Source organism: Dreissena polymorpha, chromosome 15 (genome assembly GCF_020536995.1).
Source record: "Dreissena polymorpha isolate Duluth1 chromosome 15, UMN_Dpol_1.0, whole genome shotgun sequence".
In the NCBI taxonomy this organism is placed as follows: Eukaryota; Metazoa; Mollusca; class Bivalvia; order Myida; family Dreissenidae; genus Dreissena; species Dreissena polymorpha.
This window is the reverse complement of record NC_068369.1, coordinates 49,722,705-49,746,835: the sequence shown is the minus strand read 5'-3', so window position 1 is coordinate 49,746,835 and position 24,131 is coordinate 49,722,705. Positions and strand designations below refer to the sequence as shown.

Below are 24,131 nucleotides of genomic sequence, written 5' to 3'. Positions count from 1 at the left end.
AAGTAGCATTAATTTTGATACTGATGCATTTATTCATTCACATTGCTGCGATTAACTTAAAAAATTTGCTTGCCAAAGCCAGTTGATTGTTTTGTTGTTGTTTTGCATAGCTTGAAAAATGTCTGTTACCTGAAGCAAACTATTGCAATCTGCCTTTAAAGCAAACTATTGGTAGATAGATATACAATCAAGCTGTATACAAAAATAAACACATTAATACCATATTTAACACATAAAATAAAGAGGTATTGAATTCTATGGATTTTTTTTCATTCAAGTGCTAGAAACATTTGGTGCAATTACTTTACGACAAAATAACCAGCAAACGTAGACATTTTATTGCATGGCCAGAAAGTCTCAATGAATTTGATGATATTGGTTTAAGCGTCTGTGTAAGATTATTTGTGCCCTTAACACCACCATGCCAATCATCAACGACCCTATTGAAGTGACCTTCCCTGGTATTGGAGTGACCTCCCTTAGTTGATCTTCAGTCAATAATTACACAATCTGACTCAACTTTAGTTCAGCTAATTGCACTTGTTGTCAGCATTTTATTGGCTGACTGATTTCTTACTGATATCTATCAGTGTTGCTGAAAGAATGGTATGAAATCTTCCCATACAATGACATATGTTTACATAGACAACAACAACTGATTGTTTTCCCAGTTTTCCCCTGTATGTGTTGTAGTTCATCAACAACAACAGCTGTATCTGTGGGGATAACAATGTGATTGGCAACAAAAGAGATTAAAACCATTGTGTCTACCATCATACCATGAATTCGCAGAAAAAATATATTAAATACTGATATTTTATCATAATATCCAGAGATCTATTCCAAAAACACCAAGCACTGAATCTGCCATTGGAAACAGACTAAACAGTGTTTCAAAAGGCCTTAGGTTTTAATTAAATCAACTTAAAATAAATAACTTTATATTTAATCCAATATCTAATGGCTTGTTCTCTACAATGTATACATTATAAGCAAAACAAACATCTATGATTTTATATTCTTTAAAACATAAAAAAGGCCCACTCTGGGAAAACAGGACTTAATGCATGTGTGAATAGTGTTGTCAGATTTGCCTGCGCAGTCTGCACAGGCTAATAAGAGAGGTTACTTTGCACTTAAATTGATTTTTTTGTTTGAAGAAAGTCTCTTCTTATTATGAAAATCCAGTCTAGGCAGAAAGTGTCGCACAGGCTAATATTGGATGACACTTTATGCGCATGTGTTAAGCCCTGTTTTCCCATGCACATGCATTAAACCCTGTTTTTCCATGCACATGCATTAAACCCTGTTTTCCCATTCACATGCATTAAACCCTGTTTTTCCCAGGCACATGCATTAAGCCCTGTTTTCCCATGCACATGCATTAAGCCCTGTTTTTACAGAGAGTGGCTCAAATGAAATGCAACTGTGCACATACAGGCTTATCAGCAATCTGTACACCACGACTTAAAGACTTATATGCCATCCTAGCTTTCATTAAAACCCATTATATGGAGGTATATCTGAGAAGATAATCTCTTATTCTCTTGATAGAAAATCCATGCGAGCAGGATAAATTGAAAAAACAACAGCTCAACATCCATTTTTTCCCTAGAAATAACATAAACAGAACATTTGTGCTCTCATGATAAGAATGTTAGATCTTTGCCATAAAAATGGGACACATTGTGCTTAACTCTTAACCACTTAGATATGTATTTTGACACATTTGTAGTCCTTAACAAATTAATGTTTAATTAAAGACCTTTCTTACTAAATTCCAGTTTTAAAGGCCACATTTCCAACCCTTAGATACTGATGAGCAGCAAACAGCAGAAAACCTGAACAGACTGCGAGTTACTTGCAGGCTGATCTGGTTAGCATAGGTGCTTGCACCTATGCTTATGGTATATACCACATTTTGAAAATCCACATACATCGGTTGTCCATTTTGAAGCCTTACCTGATCAAAAATCAGACGAAATATCTATTTAATTTAGCATATGGTAATTCTTACAATTTTTTGGGGGGAAACGTTTTTCTAACGTTTTCTTCCAAGAATATTGCTGACACCGTTTTTAGTGAATTTTTCTAAGACCGTTTTATGTCAAAAAATCTTCTTATAACCTAAAACAAATTTCGTTCGTAAAACAATTCTGTTCTTGTTGATAGTGACCTCACACCTAATTTATATGGGATCCCAATTTGTATTTCCTTCGTTTACTGTTCTGTGAGAGGTCAAATGTTTACATAACTGAATTAATAAGGCCCTGGTTAAAGTATATGTAACATTTCATCGGTTAATTATAAATAGAAATTAAAACATATTCTCAGCAGGAAGTGGGGCATAAAGCACTTTTATTCTTTGAAAATGTGTAAAAAATGGCGGAGTACGATGAATGTTTTCTGATTTATGACATGGATTCTGACGTGCCTTTCTATGGATTTGATGAAGTAGAGTTTAAAAGTAATAGAGATGGGTTAATTGAAGTAAAAATGATTTACTTTGAGCCAGAAATTTACGTTACGAGTAGAGTTAACGGTTTAAATGTGGCATCGGATTTAATGGATTCGCGCGAATTCTGGACGAGTGCTGTGTCTGTAAAATATTAAATGGAAAGCTGTAAATGTATCAAGTCGGAAAAGAAAACGGATGGTTGCATAATGGTATGCGTGAAATAATGTAATTCTACGTATTTATTTTCATAGTTATGTCATTTTGTAACCATTCACATTCGTCACTATTTGGAATTCCCGTTTCTAAAAATAGAGCATTTTGTTAACAAGGGGGGCGACTCGTGATGTCAGCAATCGTTAAGGCTACAATATACTAAATAATCGAGTCATGAAGGGCTGTACTTTCTAAACAAATCATCATATTTTCCTCGAAGGCATGTTATACACTTTGTTCTGGTTTTATCGTTTGGAGATATTGATAGAGTAAGCATAGGTGTTCACTACTTAATCCCTGAAATAGGATAAAGTTGGAGATTAAAGTAAAAAATGGCACTGCAAAAGGTTACAATCCACTAGAAAACGGCCGAAAAAGGCGCAAAAAAAGTCAATTTTGATTTGAGTCGAATTTGTTTTTTGTTTGAACATGACAAATCTTTTTTATTGCTTAAATCGATTCAGCTAAGAATGCCCGTCAAGAAAAGGTATGGTTATGGGGGTCTCTATGTGCAAAATGTTGTATTTATTTTCGCTCAAAGTTGTCGCTTTTACATCGAAACATATAAGGAAACTATTTAGTATATTTTGACCTAAACATTTACTTCAGCAGCAACTTCCCTGTATCTTGCAACTATGCTTTCAGCGCCATCGGCGCTCTCGTTTTATGCTGTTAGCACTTGGCCATTTTCACTTTGTTTGTGAGTGGCAGTTAGTCGCAGACTGTTCTTTTTATATGCTGTTTTCATATAGCAATTTTCCATAAGTGGTTAAAGGGACTTGTTCACAGTTTAGTAATGATGGTGTTTAACATAATTGCCATAGATTAAAAAAAGAATGTAAATATTATGTTTAAACAAGCAAAATAACTGAATAAGAAAAATGTTTACAGGTCCATTATTGGTTCATTTATTGGAGAAGACTGAAAACTTTCAAGTCAAACATAAATTGATTTACAAAGATTCTATCAATTTGTCAATTTTTTTGTCCAATATAATAAAAAAATGTCCAAACATTTGGAAGGTAAAAAAAATCGGTGTTTTTATTATCCTATATTGTAAGTGTATTTGGTAGCCTTGATTTTGGATGTAGTGATAACAGCAATTTAATAAGTGATCAGAAAGTGGTGAGATTATAATGATATTGTGCCGACAGATAGCCACAATCAATTATATGGAGGTACATGAGATATTGGTCCATTTTTTATCACCATTTATATCATGTTGAAAGGGAAGATATAGGGTAGTTGAATCGGGTACACAATTTGGAAACCTATCTTCACTATATTTGGCTTGAATATTGACCATAATCAGAATGAACATATTATTATTGACCCATGTGAAAAAAAGCACACCTTATATATTTTGATTTGTTTAAATTCAATATATATGGTAATTTAATTATAGGCATTGTTGCAGTTAGTTTTTTTGTTATTTTACCTCAATTGTTCATAAACACTTCATACCATTGGTGTTCATGAACACTTTATGCCATTAGGGTTCAAGAATAGTTCATGAACACTTCATGTCATAAGTGTTCAATTATAGTTCATCAACACTTCATGCCATTAGGTTTCAAGAATATTTCATGAACACTTCATGCCATTAGTGTTCATGAACAGTTCATGAACTACAATTTCAAGAACATTTCACAGACATGGCCCATTTTCTGTTCACTAACTATTTGTGACCTATTCATGAACTTGGTTCATGAACGATTCATGAATGTTTTACAAATTATTCATAAACTGCAGAACAACATTTTGCAGGGGAAATCAACATTTGAAACCAAATGTTTGTTAAATGTTTCCTTATTTATGAATGAACTTATGAGGTAAGGATTTGCCAACATATTATTAACAGACTCAACATTTTGTTACTATTATAGAACCTTGTTCTGGAAAAACTGGGCTTAATGCGTGTGCTTAAAGTTTCGTCCCATATTAGCCTGTGCAGTCCACACATTCTTATCATGGACAACACTTTCTGCTTAAACTGGATTTTAAGTAACAAGAGACTTTCTTTTAAACAAAAATGCAATAAAAGTAGAAGTTAGGTCCTTTATTAGCCTGTGCAAACTTCACAGGCTAATCTAGCACAACATTTTGCGCACATGCATTAAGTTTTCCCAGAGAGCCCCTCAATTTATTCCTTACTCATCTGACTCACTTAATTTCAAATCTTAAGCAGCAGAACAGGGCGGATTATGACAAATAAAATTGTGCAAATATCATTTTTATTCCTAACCTAAAATCTGACTTACTTAATTTCAAATCTTGCGCAGCAGATTAGTGCGGATTATGCAAAATAAAATTGAGAAGACATCATTTATAATGTGCAACCTAGCAAAAGGAGGAAATGCATTGCAAATGAAATTAAGCTGTAAAAATAATAATCAAACTGGAATCCAGCTGCAAATGGGTTCATGATTACTGGACCAGGTATGACGCCTTTACACCAATTATCCGTCTTAACACCAATTATCTGCCTTTACACCAATCATCCGTCCCAACCTTGAAGAAGCTTTGAACATAGTAATTATACCCTGGGTCCTTTGAAAATGATTATAATAATTAGGGTCATGACAGATGTAAGATGGGCCATCTTTAAATCAGCAGCCATACGGCTTCCAGACTGGGTTTGGTACAAATGATTGCACATAATTGATTTTTTTTTCATGTTTCAATTTAAGCTCAGTTTGTGAGGATATCATTTTTTTTATTATCTAACTCCTGATTATTTTTAAAGATATATTTCTTAGATTCCAAAATATAGGGGTGGCTTAATATAAAATCATGCTGTTATTATGGCCAACAATATAGAAAACAAACATATTTCTGTTTCAAACATAATTTATTATGAAGTAAATTTCAAATACACCATGTTGTATTAACACTGATTTAAGTTTGTTTCTACGAAAAACTTCGACCTTATACACATGTGTCAGACTGACTATGTTGACAGATACGTGTGTTGGTTACTCACTTAAGTTCACCCCTAGGGGTTCATATCTTTAAGATGATCAGTGGTTCAATAATTGATCATTATTGATCGTAAGCAATCGAACCTGTCAATGTTGGATAGATCTTGTAAGGGAAACTTTGCCCATTATATCATACATCACTGCGCCCTGTGGTAAACATTATTTTTTCTACGCTCAAAACTGTTACATTATGACTGCAAGTGTCATGGACTGGCTGCTCAAAATGTCACAAAATTTACACCTTATTTCCTAGTTATTGAACAACATTTTTATTAAAAGATAGGACATATGTATATCTTTTTTTTAATAAACATTCACTCATTATACTGCAGTTTCATATTCAATATTTTGCACATTTCAAAGTGTTAAGTGTCTAGCATAAGAACATCCTAAAACTTTGATTGAATGACATAATTTATATTATCAAACAAATTTGCACACTTTAAATAAAAATCAAAAATAATTTTTTTAGCGTCCCTTATGGGTTTGCGATTAGACATAAATCAATTTAAGCAAACAAATAAAACTGTAAATAAAGTTCACAGATGTCATTAGATATGATCATTCAAATAATCAAATAACCAATTTTATACAGATTAACTAATTCATTAAATATTAAATTATAACTATAATGTGTTCTATATAAAATTGAAATACTAATGAAGACCATGACAATTCTTACATGATAATAAATTATGATTTGTCGCTGATGTTTTGGTTTAATTCCTGCACATGAGAACTTCGAATAGTAACTGTTCTTTATTGAACAATAAAATATTGAAAAATAAAAAAAACTAATTCATAAAAATGATCTTACCTTACTTTTCTTTACATCCTCTCATATGTGTGGTCAGCAGGCCCTAAATTGGAATACCAACGGCCTGGCCTGTAAATAAACAAGCAACATGGAGAATGAATGCCTCAAATTACCATCAGGGCTTCATCCAATGGGGCACTTTATAAACAATCATCCTTAATGAGTTTGCTCTGACCCTCTGTTGATGAGTCTGTAATGGAGATCTCTGCTCCTGGAAGAGATCAAGTGTGCCTCTCGCCCCCTCCCCCCACCAACAAAACTTGACCCCCCTCTACTCCAACTTCTTCCCATACTGCATGCCATCAACAGCCCGCCTCCTGACGCACTTCCCCCTAACCTTTTAACTCTTTCAGTGCTGGAACCGAATTTTGAAGACCGTTGCAAACAGTTTGGATCCAGATGAGACGCCACAGAATGTGGCGTCTCATCAGGATCCAAACTGTTTGCTTCTCTGATAGTATTCTTTGAAAAAATCGAAGAAAATGCTAATTTTTAGAAATTCAGCAGACGTGTATTTTAGCAGACGACAAATTTCCCAGCATGCAAAGGGTTAAGAAGGCCCTTGTTCGGGGGGGGGGGAAAACTTAGTTTTCATGGAATTTTACGTGTTAAAAAAGTCTCATCTAAACGAAAAAATCCAGGCGGAAAATGTCATCCCTGATAAGACTGATCTGACTGCACAGGCTATTCTGGGATGACACTTTATTCTATATATATATATATATATATATATATATATATATATATATATATATATATATATATATATATATATATATATATATATACTTATATTCTATAAATTGAAATATTCAATAATAACTTTTTTTTTAAATCAAACTTGGCATTACAGCTTCCTCAATTTGCATCAGTCTTATGCAGAAAATGTAGTGAAGGACATTATAACCAGTGGTTGCCTGTATATATTTGAAGTCTAGAGGTATTTTTCTTGGTTCTAAGTCTATTGTCGGATCTTAAGTCTAAGAACGGGTTGGTGAATAGGGGCCCTGAAATCCCTGAAATCACCCTATTCTCATCTCCCAGAACCCCCCCCCCTAATACCAACAACATCTCTACTGCATTGATGTTTAATCAATTCAACAACAATAATCATTACATCTCAACTCCATCAATATATCATCAATATAACATCTGTTATTGTCATTTACATTAGGAACAATTTCTTTTTCACAGTGATGTGTATGACCTGGCTATCAATTCTACATGAGAACACGATGACGCTATTATAATACTGGATAAATTTGATGAAATCTCTATTGTATTCTCCCTGTGTTAAACATCCATGCTGATATTTGAATATTTGAGCCCGATGAGGGAAAAGGGGGCTTAATGCATGTGCATAAAGTGTTGTCCCAGATTGCTAATCAGTGACGACACTTTCCTCTTTTATGGAATGTTTTTTGTTCAAAGAAAGTCTCTTCTAACCCTTTCAGTGCTGGAACCAAATTTTGAAGGCCTTTGCAAACAGTTTGGATCCAGATGAGACGCCACAGAACGTGGCGTCTCATCAGGATCCAACTGTTTGCTATTCTGAGAGTATTCTTTGAAAAAAAATCGAAGAAAATGCTAATTTTAGAAATTATGCAGACAACATTTTAGCAGACGACAAATTTCCCAGCATGCAAAGGGTTAAATAAAAATCAAGACTAGACGTAAAGCGTTTTCAATGATTAGCCTATGGAGACTGCAAAGGATACTTTACGCACATGCATTAAAGGGGCCTTTTCACAGATTTTTGCATGTTTTGAAGTTTGTCATTAACTGCTTTATATTGATAAATGTAAACATTACATTTTAAAAGCTCCAGAAAAAAATCAAAAATAAAATTTAAAAAAGGAAAAAAAAGTAGCCCGCAGCCGGGCTCGAACCAGTGACCCCCGGAATCCTGAAGTAAAAACGCATTAGCCACCTGACCTATCCTGCCAAGCATACATAAGATGTGTATTTTATAAGTTATATAAGCAATCTTCGTAGTTTCACAAATTTAAACGAAAACAACAGAACTCTCCCAATTATTCAATCATTTCGCGTTGCAACGCTTATAATCTGTTGGTTTTTATATCGTCAAAAGTTCAGATATACTGTTTCCTCACAAATATCATAAGTAAACCGAAAATTTGCGAATCTGAAACAACTTTTTTCAATTTTGTCAATTTACCAAAGCGTGAAAAGATCCCTTTAAGCCCTGTGTTCCCGAAACCAGGCTCGTATATCTTAACCACCTATTTACAGTCGCCTGGGCAGCAATTTTGTACATGATATTTGTACAAACAATAAGCTGCTAATGAGGCATCAATGAAATTCCATGTCACTGGACAGCTAATCCCCACAGAAACAAAATACAAGGACAATAAGCCTGCGACAGCTGAACGCTGACTTGAGTTACAACCAGTAAAAAGACTTGGTGAAAATAAAACAAGTCACACCGGCACATTTATAAGCGTAATCCTAGCAAAGTAACCTTATGTAACAACTTTGTATACTGAATCTGAAAGACATTAACTTTTCTGAAGTTTTAGTGCATCAGTAGAAGAAGGTATTTAATAGTAAAATGTAAGCACTTGTACTAACAAAAGTAACATGTTTGTATGGTATATTTCATTAAACGTTCCAACTGAACATTTTGAAAAGTTGTTGATGTTTTATTCATATTAAACAAAAGAATATTTTTATTGTAAGACATGATTCAACAGTTATTTTGTTAATCCGCTTGTTTGAATATTATGTATACTTTCTTTTTGGATTTTAAGTAAATTTAAAATAATTTCTTTACAACTAAGGATAAACACACACAATGGTTTCTGCTGAAATTTCTATAATCTTTCCCTGAAATCCTTTCCGGTTTAAAACCTGTGTTCGTATATTTTATCTCTTAAATTTGAGATTACCCTTCGAGACTACACTAGTGGCACAAAAAGACCAAACCCTAATTTGACAAAAAAATCCCTAACTGGTGTTTGATTTAGTAGTATGTAACCTCTTAAATAGTGTCCCCCTGCACAAACAGCAATACAAGTCACTCTACAAACATCTAGGCAATTACCCAATCTTGAGTCAACACAAATATCATGATCAATCAGTCCCTACTGAACACTCCACTGTCAAATTTCATGACAAATTAGGCCGAAATTTTGTTCAATGCTCTGAAGAGAGTTTATTTAAGTATTTAATCTAGTTAGCATTCGTATGCGGAGATAAGGGGGTGAAATAATTTTGATCATCATATATCTCTTTAATGACCGTATTAGGCAAAACATAAATTCAATATCCCAGTTAAATGAGTCGGATATTGTCAAATACAAGCACGGCCGCTTAAGTGTTTAGCAAACCTTCGAAGGCATTTCGGTAATTGAGTTACTTGTAAAATTTGTAAAATCTACTTAACCTTGCTGGGTAGATTAAAATCTTTCCTGTAAAGTATAAATACGACCAGTATCCTAATTGATTTACATAAAGGCCTGAATAAACTTGGGTTTAAACTTAAAAAGCCTGTAATTGTTTGTTTAATGGAAGACAGCAGGCTTTGATTGTAATCTTTATCAAGCTGGCATGAACTTCTAGTCCGTATGCATTCTTGCAGCAGTTTAATTTGTATGTAAATCTGCACATTTTTTAACGCACAATTTATGCAAGTCAGTTGCTATATTATTCAGTGACTTCAGTTACCAGACGCAATTATAATCCCAAACTAGTGACCCAGATATGCTATTCCACTCCTGTGTTGTTAAATGCCATTTTTTCGACCAATCCACACCAGTGTTTTCTGTCATCAACCAGTACAATATTATTGATGTTTTCTGTTAAAGATTGTCACACATTTTGTTGTAACAATACCAATGTATTGCTTGTAATTATTTGGGAGAGCAATTCACACACTTTTTTTCCCTTGTACGCTGCAATACAATTTCGCTAGCTATTATAGTTTCGTAAGTGTCATACACTTTTGTGTCTGATCTGGCTTTCCCATTCCACAGTATTTCACCTATGTATAAACTCTTGCCAGTGTGACACATGAAGACTATCACAGAATAAACTGAGTCACCGGACCATCAAGTGTGATTTCTAATGAAACTGACCACTGCAAGTGGTAACTCTTGACCCTCAGTGCTCTGTCTCTTGACCATCACTCAGTCCTCATTTTGCCCACCTACAGTCCTCACTTGACCACCCTTCAGTCACACCTTCCCAAGCTCTTACAGCATCAGGGTAAAAACCAGTGAAACCAAAGTAATTAAGGTCATTCACTTGGTGTTCCCATCTTTCCTTTATGAAAAGTTACACACTAATCTGTCAAATTTAATTTGAGCCTTTAGTGAGACCAATCATAGGTTGACAATGCCAACTTGTCCATTTTGCCAATCAACAATTGTGTCCCAACCCCCACCCACTGTGCTGGAATACAGCGGTCAGTAGTGGTCAGTATTCTTGTAGTGGTCATTATTGTCGAAGGAATGTTTGGTGTAGCAGGTACAGGACTTACACATACAAAATGTTTGACACAATGATTGGTCCAGTTGGTTGGACATTTTATAATGGCATCCATCGAAACGTCATGCCAATATTCTGCGAAATTAGACACATATAACCTCTTGTAACAGTTTTCAATTTATACTGATAGGCTTTATACATAAATACAAATACAAGGAACAGATTAAGGAAAACGTTCTTTGAAGGGACTCAATAAGGTTTGAAGATGGTCAGTTTCAAGCATCCAAATAATTAAAACAACAGATCTCTCTAGATGATAGTGGAATTTAAAAATAAGGTACAATCAGCTTAAAATCAATAAGAATATTGATCTCATCAAATACAACATGTAACAATAAATATTTAAGTAAGATAACTTGTTCAACAAATATTTTCATGAATATCTGGAAATTTGCAAATTACTTAAAAAAAATTTTTTTATACATTATAAGTTGAGTTAATTACTGAAGTCAAAATATTGTAAACAGACCCATGTTGTTAAGTCACCCATTTGTTATTAATTGAGATTATATCAATTTAAATAAACAGATTTTTCTAAATAATTTACAAAAATTACACTGTGTGTACAAAATTACACACATACCCTCGACATGCCTGTGGTCATCAATGACATTATTGTTTCCTTCTCAATCCATGCAAAAATGCAAACGTTTGACTTAAAAACAATAACAGCCTTGTGTAACCAAATCTTGCAGTTCAAAAGAGGATTTCATTTTAATGTCCTAACCCAAACAAGCCTTCGGGATGTTTCAAAAATGCGTTTCATAGAAGTTAAATGCCTAAGGCCACCAAAGCATAACTGACACAGACTCGTAAATAAATTATTCAATAAAGCCGACTTGAAATTCTAATACTATAATTTTGATACCAGTCAATTTGACTGCAATTTACTCGGATCTGATCCAATTTCAATTTTCTTCTGACTTCACTGAAAAGAATTCATAATGCTGTCAAAGTTTCCTTTTTTAAATTTAACGCCACGTTTTTCACCGATTAAAGTAGGATAAAGAAGAAAAGACAGTTAGCTAGCTCGAAATAAATCATCCATCCGTCGGATATTATAAAGATTTCTTCAGAGATAAATATGAAAGTTATGGGCATGTACGAAAATATAGGGAAAAGCTTTTTAGAGGAATGATCCAAACATTTATATCAAGATTTCAAAACCAATGATGAATTTCAAATTAATATCTTACGTAGATACGTATAACAGCTGCATAAACGCTTAACTGCAAATAAAGAGAAAAAAATTGATAGGCTTCTGAAATATTATTAAGAATGACTACCAATTATGACTCACTCAAGCTAAGTTTATTGCAAATTTGATAGCATTTGCTTAAATACATTCAGAAGTAAGAAAAGAACGTAAGAATTATATCAACAATTTTATATCCAAGAAAACAAAAATTCCTTTAAAATATTGAAAAAATAATTTTATACAACTAAAGCAATACACATGCACAAACTAATAATTCCTAAAGACCTACTTGATAATTAGAGGTCTAAAAATAAACAGTCCAATTTTCAATTACAAAAAATAAATATTCCATAATTTTCTACATTTAAGAACCAAATGATAACAATTTTATCATCAGTTCTAACTGAACTTCCAAATAATGTTCATAAATATGTTAATTTCAACTTTTTCATAGAAACTGAAAGGTACATTTATTACAATGACTTTATAAATATACAAATTAATGTATGCAACAAATAACCAATAAACTGCTTTCCTCGATTATTCCAAATGGTTCATATATACATCAGTGCAACAAATTTAGAATTTCATATTTCATAAACATAATTTCCAGCAAGTAAACCTTCATTTCAGATAAAACAATCTTCGTTGAAGGGAACTAAACTTCAGCATTTGAGACGATACATATGTAAGATTAAAAGCATCTGCAGAGATCTAAAGAGATTATACGATTTTCATTAAATTTAACGGTATACAATAAATCGGAAAGGCTGCATGCTCAAAGTGCAGTATACACAAACATTCACTTGAAAACTAATGTTAATAAAAGGCAATTTTTAAATCAATTTTCACAACCCATTCAGTGAATTGTTTTCTACGAAATTCTATTTCAATTTGATTGCTTGAAAATTGAACTTCTTGATATTTTTTACATGTCAATTTCATTTCTTGAAAATTCAACTTCTTGATATTTATTTACATGTCAATTTCAATTTGATTGCTTGAAAATTGAACTTCTTGATATTTTTTACATGTCAATTTCATTTCTTGAAAATTCAACTTCTTGATATTTATTTACATGTCAATTTCAATTTGATTGCTTGAAAACTGAACTTCTAGACATTTTTTACATGTCAATTTCAACTTGATTTCATGAAAATTGAACTTCTTGATATTTTTAACATGTCAATTTCAATTTGATTGCTTGATATTTTTTCTCAGTTATATTATAAATAGCCCACATAAAATCCCTCAACTCTTTAATGTCATTCACTTTAACCCTTTACCACTTAGATACCTATTTTGACGCACTTGCAGTCCCTTAGAAAGTTAAATTTAATTGAAGACCTTTCTTACTAGATTCAAGTTTTTAAGGCTTCATCTCCCAACCTTAGAGATACTGATGAGCAGCAAACAGCATAAAACCTGAACAGACTGCGAGTTACTCTCAGCCTGTTCTGGTTTTATGCTGTTTGCACATTTTCACTTTGCTTCTGAGAAGGAAAGGGTTAACCCTTTGCATGCTGGGAAATTTCTTGTCTGCTAAAATGGCGTCTGCTGAATTTCTAAAATTAGCATTTTCTTCAATTTTTTTCAAAGAATACTATCAGAATAGCAAACAGTTTGGATCCAGATGAGACGCCACGTTCTGTGGCGTCTCATCTGGATCCAAAATGTTTGCAAAGGCCTTCAAAATTCGGTTCCAGCACTGAAAGGGTTAACGATGAGCCTTCATCAGAAGGAAACAAACTCTGATCATAGGTTTGTTGCTAGGTGGTGAAAATTCAGCAGTAAGTCTTTGCCTCTAACCCACGACCTCTCGCTATAAAGTGCTCTTCTAGCAAGCTAAACAGGCAGATATCGCAGCTCAACGTAAGCTCATTTACCTTAAAAAGTTTGATACCTTAGATCGTCCTTAGATAAACCCCCAAAATTTTATTGGCTAGACTGACGGATTAGACCATCATTTTAATTGTTAGAATTTTGCAGTGTCATGAATACAGAAATCACTTCCATCAATTAAAATCCTTGATTATTCTTTGTGATTCACCTTTTGTGGAAGTGCATTTTAAGGCTTAAATACCCACTAAGTGCTTGCTTGCTGCAATAACAGGAAAGTCAGGTCACCACCTCAATCAACATTTTGTTTGCCCCGAAAAATTAGCGTAGAAAAGCGACTTAAGTTGACAGTTTGATTTTCAAAAGGTGTTAATGTTATTTAATGACCTGAGTAATGAAAACTTAGACCACATGGTTTCCTTTGCGTGAACGACAAATTGCCAAAGTCTGTAATTAAGCTGCCTTAAGACGTAAGATGTCAGACTTGTTACCTTGTTACCGCATTTGATAACAGAATAATTAAAACAGATTTAGTGACATGCACATGTTTGACAAGGTCTTCGTGTAATTTTTTCCACATACACGCCATAAAGGTTTACCATAAAAAACTCTAAACACTGCAATTTATTGCATTATACGAGTTAAACCATTAAGCCTCACTTAAAATCGGCCATTTTATAGCCACCTTCCAGCTGTTGTCTACCTATCCAATGAAATCACAAAGATTTTAAAGTTTGAACTTGAAACGACCAACTGCCCATGTCAGTTACTTTTCAAAAACATCTCTCTGTTTGGCTGTGATTTATTGCTGATAGACAAACAAAGTGAGATGTTGGTAGAAATTGGTACAGCATCTGATCCCAATGAGATCACTGAAAATGACTTAAAAGGATCTGATAATGATCTAAAAAGGAATTTTAATGATCTGACAATGAAAATAAAAGAAAAAAATATTTTAAAGATTTTATTTTGAGGATCGAAGATAATCTGATAATTATCAAACACAGAATATCAAATTTAATGGCATAAGGATCACAGTGTTGTAACAGAAATCTTATTCACGTTTAAGATTGGAATACAAGATGTAACAAGGAATTTGAAATGGTTTACTTGAAACCTTTTTATTTTTAGATCATCAAAAGCCTAAGGCTTATTTAGACATTGTTGAGTTTATTTCCTGGGTAGAACCAGTACTTGTTGTCTTACGATCTCAAAAACATACCCAGAAATAATGTGACCTTTACAACTTAGAACTGATATTATTCAACAAAACTGTTCATTTCATGCACGCATGAACACAGTTTAAATTATTGAGGATTTTTAAAACATTCCAATAAAATCAATGTATATCGTGCAATTAAATATGCAAGCACCTATTTTATTATTGATTAATAATTGTCAAAATTGATAAATAAAATAGGTAAAACTGAATATAAAGATTTGTTGAAAAACACTTTATTTCAAGATTGATGACATTTTCTTACTCAACAAAATTAACAGTGTGTTCTTTCATTTATACTGGTATATCAGTGTCTTTAAATCAACACAAATTATGATGCTTCTTAATGTATTGAAAGGTCTTTGAAAATGACGCTGACAAGACGAAAAAATTGAATGATAGATTGATTGATTAATGATTGCCTGATTCAATGAACAACTTGAATGTTTGTTTGATATTATGCTCCTGCTGCGTTATTACCTTAACCATTCAGCACACCTCTCTCAAATCACACGCATTAAAATGATGATCAAATTATTGTGAAATCTGCCAAAGTAATATCTGCACACTGTACAGGCCCACAAATTTAAAATGATTCTGACACATGTCATCTCGATAAAACTCAAGTTTTCAAAGAAAAAAGTTCTCATACATTAAGAAAGTGCCATATTACAAAGTACACCCCATGCATGATGAAATATGCCATAAGAGGCAAAACTGGGGTGGTCCACTTAATCTGTCCTATTTTAGCTTCTCGCCACAATGGTCATATTGGTGAAGAGTTAAACAAACATGTTTGACGCTGTTAAAATTTACAGCAGCCTTTCAAAAATGTCTCTATAAATGATATGGCTGTTAATGCAAACTGCATTATGATTAAATTAATCTTCCTTTGTGTGTACAAAATGCCGAGGACTGCCTTTTATTTCTTGGAGTGCCATGTTTTAATGTCGCCAAAAATGAAATCACTTTTTCATGAAACATGAAAAGAAAAACTTCATACAGGTTGTAAAGATTGACAAATATAGAATCATACACACACAAAATCCCAGCTGAAAAATCATCAATGCAGTTAAAGCAACAAAATTTGCTGATTCTTTTTCAATTCAAATTTTAACATTAAACTTCATACAACAGGTAAATTACTGTACCAGTAATCACAAAACAATTCTAAAACTTTAAGTGTAAGAATAAAGAATATTCTTTAAATTGGAATATTCAGGAATAGCTTTAATTTTGAGTCAAACTTGGCGTTCACCACCTCTTTCTAAATGATTATTTATGTAGAACATTTTGTTAATGACATAATCACCAGTTGTAGCCTGTTTATATTTAAACGCTGGATGCCTTTTTCTTGGTTCTATACATATACAATTTTTATTGGTGTTTAAAGTCTTATTCTTCATTCCAAAGTCCCAAAATGGGTAGGTAATTGGGCCTTGATCAGAAATTAATTTCTCTGTCCACTGAAGGTGTAAACATTAAATTTAGTAACAAGTTTAGCCATTGTAACCAACATCCCCGCAATTGTCCTTTTGCCCTTCCATGAATGTGAGCCTGCAAGAGGATTAACCCTTACAGTGCGGGAACCGAGTTGTGAAGGCCTTTGCAAACAGTTTGGATCCAGATGAGACGCCACAGAATGTGGCGTCTCATCTGGATCCAAACTGTTTGCTATTGGATCCAGATGAGACGCCACAGAACGTGGCGTCTCATCTGGATCCAAACTGTTTGCTATTGTGATAGTATTCTTTGAAAAAAAATCGAAGAAAATGCTAATTTAAGAAATTCAGCAGACGACATTTTAGCAGACGACAAATTTCCCAGCATGCAAAGGGTTAAGTCACAGAATTGAGCATCAAAGTCGGTAAATGTCCCTTTAATTTCATTAAAATCTGGTCAACCATGCATTTAAATTTGCAGAAAAAAAACAAATGGAAAAATTAAATCAAGTGTACAAAATATCAATGCATCCCTGAGCCAAATCTTAGCAACAAAGATATTAATTAGGTCTCTACCAATCATGTCATTGATTCATCTTTTCGATATGGACATCGCTATTAATTAATATAAATTAGCAGTAACTCATGTTCAATTAAATTAAAACCAGACTGTGCATTCCAATTCAATCATAACAGGTTATAGAATTTGATTGTAAATTCGTTAATTAATGGTCACAGTCTAGATGCACGTCCCAGACCAGCCCAGACCGCTGATTAGAATGAAATGATGCATGTTAACAAGGCAATTAAGGCCCGTTGGACACTGTTGTCAACAACTGTATTACCTAGTAACAACAACTTACAACAATGAAATTTTGCGGAGCCATTGAGGTTGCTATAGTTACTGGGGAATTGTTATTGGGCGGCCATTTAGGCCAATGCAAGCAGGAAATGGAATGGTAAAGATCAATGAACATGACCAGGTAAAATGGGGGAAACAAATTCCGGGTGGGTGGTGGTTGGATGGTGAAGGTGGGATGGGTCAACTTGTCCTATGAGTGTTGTTTCACCTCAGAACAAGTAAATTTGCATGGTTTACTTCTCCATAGGAAAGAACATTTTCAGGGTTTAAACATTAATATATATTCAAGAACAATATATGGTTTGTTATATAAATTATAATAAAAATAAATAAATTATATATTTTATTAATTGCATTTTATTTACTGCACATTATAATGGAAAACATGTTGTTTTTTTCCATGATTCAACAAACTTTGAAATCAGAGATGCAGGAAATAAAAACTTTTTGTGCTGACAATTAAGTGGCTTAATGCTTGTTGATGAGAATGTATTTTTCCATGAACTTTACCATGGATTAGTAAACCATTAGTTGTATCTCCACACCCTTGTAATGGATTGTGTATGTGGCACATGGAGGTCACAGGAGGTCACGTGATTAATATGTCCATTTAAATGTCAACAGACACTGTCTCTGTATAATAAATAGACATTAGTACTTCCAGACACAATTGCACCAATACTTAGAACTAGTTTTCTCAGAATGGAGCTCCCATTATATGAAGTAATAAATAAATATTTTGACCAAAGTTGCTCATAGCTCTTCTTTCAATTCTTCATGTACGTAAGACATAAACATTTCATAAGAACAGAAAGGGACCCCACCTTAAATGTAAGGGTACAAATTTTATTGGCCCCTGCTTATATATTTTTTTTCAAACCACTTTTATATCCCAACATATAAACAATAACATCAAAAGTTAGTTTGTATTTATTTCTTCTTGTTTATAGTTATTTCTGCTCCATCTTGACCTAAAAATGCGATATTTGCACCTGTTACTTATAAGTTTTAACTAACAGACAAGTCACTATCAAATGATTACAAAGATGTATATCTCACTTAAGACTGTGTTACATTTTACATCCTGACACAAAATGAGTATTTGTACTATTTGTCTTCGCTAACACTCAACATTAAGTGAATTACAAGAAATTAATGATACTGTTCTTTTGTCACGCCATATACATTTTGCAATTTATATTTTACTAACATGAAGATAAGGTCTTGAACACTGCAAAACACGTACACATCAAGGTTTTTCATTAAAAGAAACATATCAAGGTTTTAAGTGCATTATATATGAATACTGCAATTTATTTACAAATATTAAACAATTAAATAACTCCATAAATCTGAATATTTATAAATAATGATTTAAAAGTAAAAAAATACACAGGTTTTTTAAAAAGTGCATTATACATGGGCCATGCTTTGTGAAAAAGGGGTTTAATGCATGTGTGTATAGTGTCATCCCAGATTAGTCTGTGCAGTCTACACAGGCTAATCAGGGACAACAATTTGCCACTGTTATGGTATTTTTCATTTTCAGAAACTATTTTTTTGCGGAAAGTGTGGTCCCTGACTGCACAGGCTAATCTGGGACGACACTTTACGCACATGCATTAAACCCATTTTTCACAGAGCACAGAGCATATTAATATGAAAACTTAAACTCAATATCATATTACCATTGAATCACTCCACAATCTGAATATTGATAAATAATGATCGCCAATTGACCTATATGACAATTATTACACCCGCTGTCATTTGTTTCATATCTGGTACGGCAGATAAAGTTCCCAAAGGTTTGCAAAGATGAGGTGGACCAGCAGATAAGATGACCAAAGTGAGGCGTCAAACGTGAGATAGTGTAAGATAACCTATCACAAGTATAGGATACATCGCACTAACATTTGTACAGGTGTGCTCTGTGAAACGTTGACACACTGCTGGATACAGGTTACATCAATATGACTATTATAAAGGCTTCCTTTTCAGAACAAACGATGAGTCAAAAGATAATAATTATAGAGGTACAATTAGTTGAATCACATAAAACCCAATGTAGTTCTGCAACTGACAGAAGAATACATTATACATAGTATTAGTAGAATATACTACCTTAGTTATTTTTAATTTTTTTTTTATTGTTGTTTACCTCAAAGCAAACAACAATTTTGAGTATATTTATAATTTCTCAGGCTAATGTCTCCAAAGTTAATTCCTTAAAAAGCACTACAGAAACTCACTGGTTATAAACAATCATGAACAATTCAAACTCCTTATTTTAAAAAGTGATGCCTTTTTTTACTGTTTCATTTATTCTATGAGACTTAAAATATTTAAAAAAAAACAATATACTTCTTTACACTTCTTCATACTTCTATGAACTTCTTTGCCATTAAGGAAGGATAGCATATTTTTTTTATTTGGTTACAATGAAATAATGATTGTTTTTATCAATATAGGTCAAGGTTATGATTGTATCAAACAGACAACTAAGTGACTAACTGATCGTTTGAAGATGTTGTCATGAAAATAAATGAACATGACAATTTTGATCCATGTATGGCGACCTAATCATCCAAATAAATAAACATTACAGCATATAAGAAAACAATAGGCAGTCCATACGCCTTACACATATCAAGATATTGAACAGCTATCAATCATATTTGACAGTCCAGTGAACAAACAAACTATCACCGCAAATAGAACGCACATATTATATTGTACCATGATATGGCTAAATATAGCATTTTTGTAAGACTGACCAAATTGGCAAAAAAGGTTCTTCGTTACATGAATGGACAAGCATTATTCACATATATACCTTGTGAAATTTCATTAAATCATAACTCTACTATTGTTGTTTTTATTGCCAGTAAAAATAGTGCAAATTTTAATTTAAACTTAATTTCATTCAACAAAACCATTGAAAATTTACATCTTATTTTGTAAGGTCAGTCCCAATATTAATACAAAACAAAAAAATTGCATGTGATGGTCTAAACCTATTTTCACAAAACAATAATATTGCAAAATTGGGAACTTAATCTCCCTTTACAAAACAACAATATTGCAGCTCGATTGTTCAAGCAATTATTATTGTTTTATCAAGTTTTATATAATGTTGCAGGTATTATTTAAGTCACTCTCAAGTCTATTTCCTGGGTTAAACAAGTGATTTAAAGATTTACCCGGTATTCAAATAATGGGCATCATGCATGAATAAAGATCATGAGGCACTCTTAAAGTCTCTTGAGTCTTAGTTCTTGGTAAAACCAGTTCTTTTTTAGGAAATTCATTTAACTATGTCCTGAAGCCAAAAGCCTTTTGCACCATACTCATTAAACCAACCTTGAAATGCATTAATATACATATTAAGTACGATCATAACTCATTCCATTTGAAGAAAAGGTCAATAGAATATGCATGTAATTTGTTCTGTTTATTGTAAAAAAATAATACATACACACACCACAAATGAATTTTAAATGAGTCTCCAAGGAATAAAAGCAAACTTTTAACAAATAAGCCTGTGAGCAGAACAAAGGTTACATTCATGACTGAAAATTAGATTAAACCAACTGCCATTACATTGTGCATGATTTATAATGAAGGTTATAATTTTGATTTAACATAATAATTCTTAACATGATCAATGAAATATCCAAATCTGCTCAGCCCCTCATATTAAATTATTTTTCCATACAAGCGCACGTTTGCTTAGTCCTTCATATTATCTTCTTTCCATGCAAGCAGGATCGATGAATAACGAAGAGTACATAATATCTTCAATAGAAGTAGGGATGGATAAAGATTACCGTAACGTGTTTGGGAAACATTATATGTTTGTTGGTCTTTAGAGCAAGAACATATCAATTTTCCGTGGAATTGTGCGAGTCCACATCATGACCTGGTATTGATTTCTAGATGGTCGAGCCGTGTCCTAATGACAATTTCTTGTATTTCAGATTTTCACCTTTGAGCCACTGGTAATATTAGTTTGAATGATGCTTCAAAGATGATATATTTGATCCTTGCACTGGGAAAACTTGCCTTGACCCTTTCAGCGCTGGAACCAAATTTTGAAGGCCTTTGCAAACAGTTTGGATCCAGATGAGACACCACAGAACATGGCGTCTCATCAGGATCCAAACTGTTTGCTATTCTGATAGTATTCTTTGAAAAAAAATCGAAGAAAATGCTAATTTTATAAATTCAGCAGACAACATTTTAGCAGACGACAAATTTCCCAGCATGCAAAGGGTTAATGCAAGTAGACTGCACAGGCTAATCTGGCACAGGCTAATGTACGTACATGCATTTAGCCTGCGTGTCACAGAGAGAGGCTCATGGCACTTTTTAAATACAAATAAATACAATAAAATACAATACAATATAAATACAATAAAAACAAGAGTGAAAAGTGATGGTTTTGTAAAGAAAAGAAACACCAAAAGCAAATGAGCAACATGACAAAATGCAACTGACATAAGGAGGTAAATGAATTCAGCGAGCACAAAATGAAAAAAAAACAAAAAAACACAGCAACAAACAATTAACAAAGAGCTGCCTTTCTGTATATTACAATATTTGAAAACTTTGAAAGCGAAAAACTTTTGGCTTGTGTTTCGTTAATTTTTAACCTTGTAATTATGACATCAGTGAAACACAGGCTAGCTTTCATGCTTTGACCAAGATTGATTCATACCTGAGTCAACTCTGCAAAACTTTTGAATGGAAGGCTTTATAGACAATTTTTGCAAGGTCTCCACTAAATTGACTTGGTTTCCTGACCACAATAATGGCTAAAAACCAGTTTTTGACCATGAAAGAATTAAGGTTTAATAAAAATTAAATTTATTGAAACATTAAATATGGAAATTACACTGAGTCAAACATAGTGACCTTGGTTCTTAGTCAAAAGGCTTGAATGAAGGCGAATGTAAAAATATTATATTGTTCATGCTTTGATATACACTATAACATATTACAAAGTATACAATAAATTAGTTTAGTTGTGTACACAAAATTATTATTTCATAAAATAGGTGACATTTTTGTTGGTACAACTTTTATTCGAAAAAAGTAAACAAAGTAATACATGTAGAATGTTAATATATATGTGCTAATGTAAATATCAAATGTAAGCAGTACAAATTTAAAAAGAAGACAACAGAAGAAGCCAAATTTGATATGACAACACCAAAACAATAAATAATAATTGAGAATGACACCAAAGTAAATTAATTGAGAAGAAAATAAAAACTTGTATTAAGTTGTAAATGGACAACAACACATTTTAATATTTTATAATGTTTGATTGCTGTACTACAAGAAAGTGTTCTAAACATATTTATTTTAATGTACAAAAATAATATTGAGATATACGTTTTTTGATAAATTGCTCATGATTATTACACTATTGAAATTAAATGGATAACAATCATTATCATTATTATCGGCTTGTTTTATCATGAGATAACAATGTTCATTTCACATTAATACCTCTCCACAGTTTTCTTCAGTTTGTTTCAATAATACCATATTGCCCCATAGTTATTTCCTAATATTTCATGAAATGCAATAATTAATTTATTTGTTTGGACATTTAAAAAAACTTTAAAACAACATTAATTCCTGCATCCCCCCCCCCAAAAAAAAAGTAATTCTTATTATGTGTTACTAAAATTATAGGCAATATGGAATTAAATGTACAGTTGAAAATATAACTTCATTATACTATTCAAAAATTATATTTTTACCATAAAACATTAGATATAATACTCACCACTAAAATATAATCCCTATTTGATTGACGCAGCCCTGTTGAATTTTAATATCCAGCGTTACAATCCTCAAATACTATAAAAATATAATAGTACGCCAAAAGTCACTTTTGGGGGGGATTAAAATTACTACCCAGCAGTATCACATCATTAAAAATGACCCCAGTCACGAATGTAAACAGTTTCAGACTCAAGTGACTTATTTTAAGTTAACTCTCCCAATTTTATTTAAATGAATTTTCTTAAACATTCAATATTATGCATCAATTCATTATGTTTGTTTATATCCGTTCCACGGCTATCCTTCAATATAAACTTCGCATCAGATAAACTTAATTAATTACCGAGATATAATCCATTAATTAGCATTAGATCCTTTCTGTGCACACCAAATACAGTAGAGTATCATACGCACAGCTACTAGTTTATGCCTCCAGGTAAATTCGATCGACAGGTAACCCTCGACTGAATTCATTGGGGGCGGGATTTCAATCAATAACTGACAGCTCTAAACTCCTCCTTCTTTCAATATTGATTACTGGACTACCAGTTAACAGTACAGTTGTAATACAAACATGGCATTGTAGAGGCAGACATTTGCATAAAATGAGTCACATCCAATGGAAATATATTTATCAGTTTTACACACTTTTAAAGTGTGCCGCAAATTTACTACTGAGATCTAGTTGTTAAAAGAATGTTAACAGTGGTCATGTTGAAAAGTAGCTATAAAAAATATGAATAATTATTTCATAGCAAGTAACATAACATATCCAGAATTACTTAATATATAAA

The 24,131-nt window shown here is 32.7% G+C and overlaps 1 long non-coding RNA gene across 1 annotated transcript in view; it reads right to left on the bottom strand.

Annotated features, from left to right (window-relative positions):
* LOC127859541 (uncharacterized) overlaps positions 1-23,798 on the bottom strand; it is a 32,928-nt gene extending 9,130 nt beyond the window's left edge. The window contains exons 1-2 of the long non-coding RNA XR_008039432.1: positions 23,339-23,798; positions 6,470-6,538 (exon numbers count right to left, since the gene is read on the bottom strand). This is a non-coding gene — a long non-coding RNA (uncharacterized LOC127859541). The remainder of the gene's footprint in view (positions 1-6,469; positions 6,539-23,338) is intronic.
* Between the last annotated feature and the right edge of the window lie 333 nt (positions 23,799-24,131).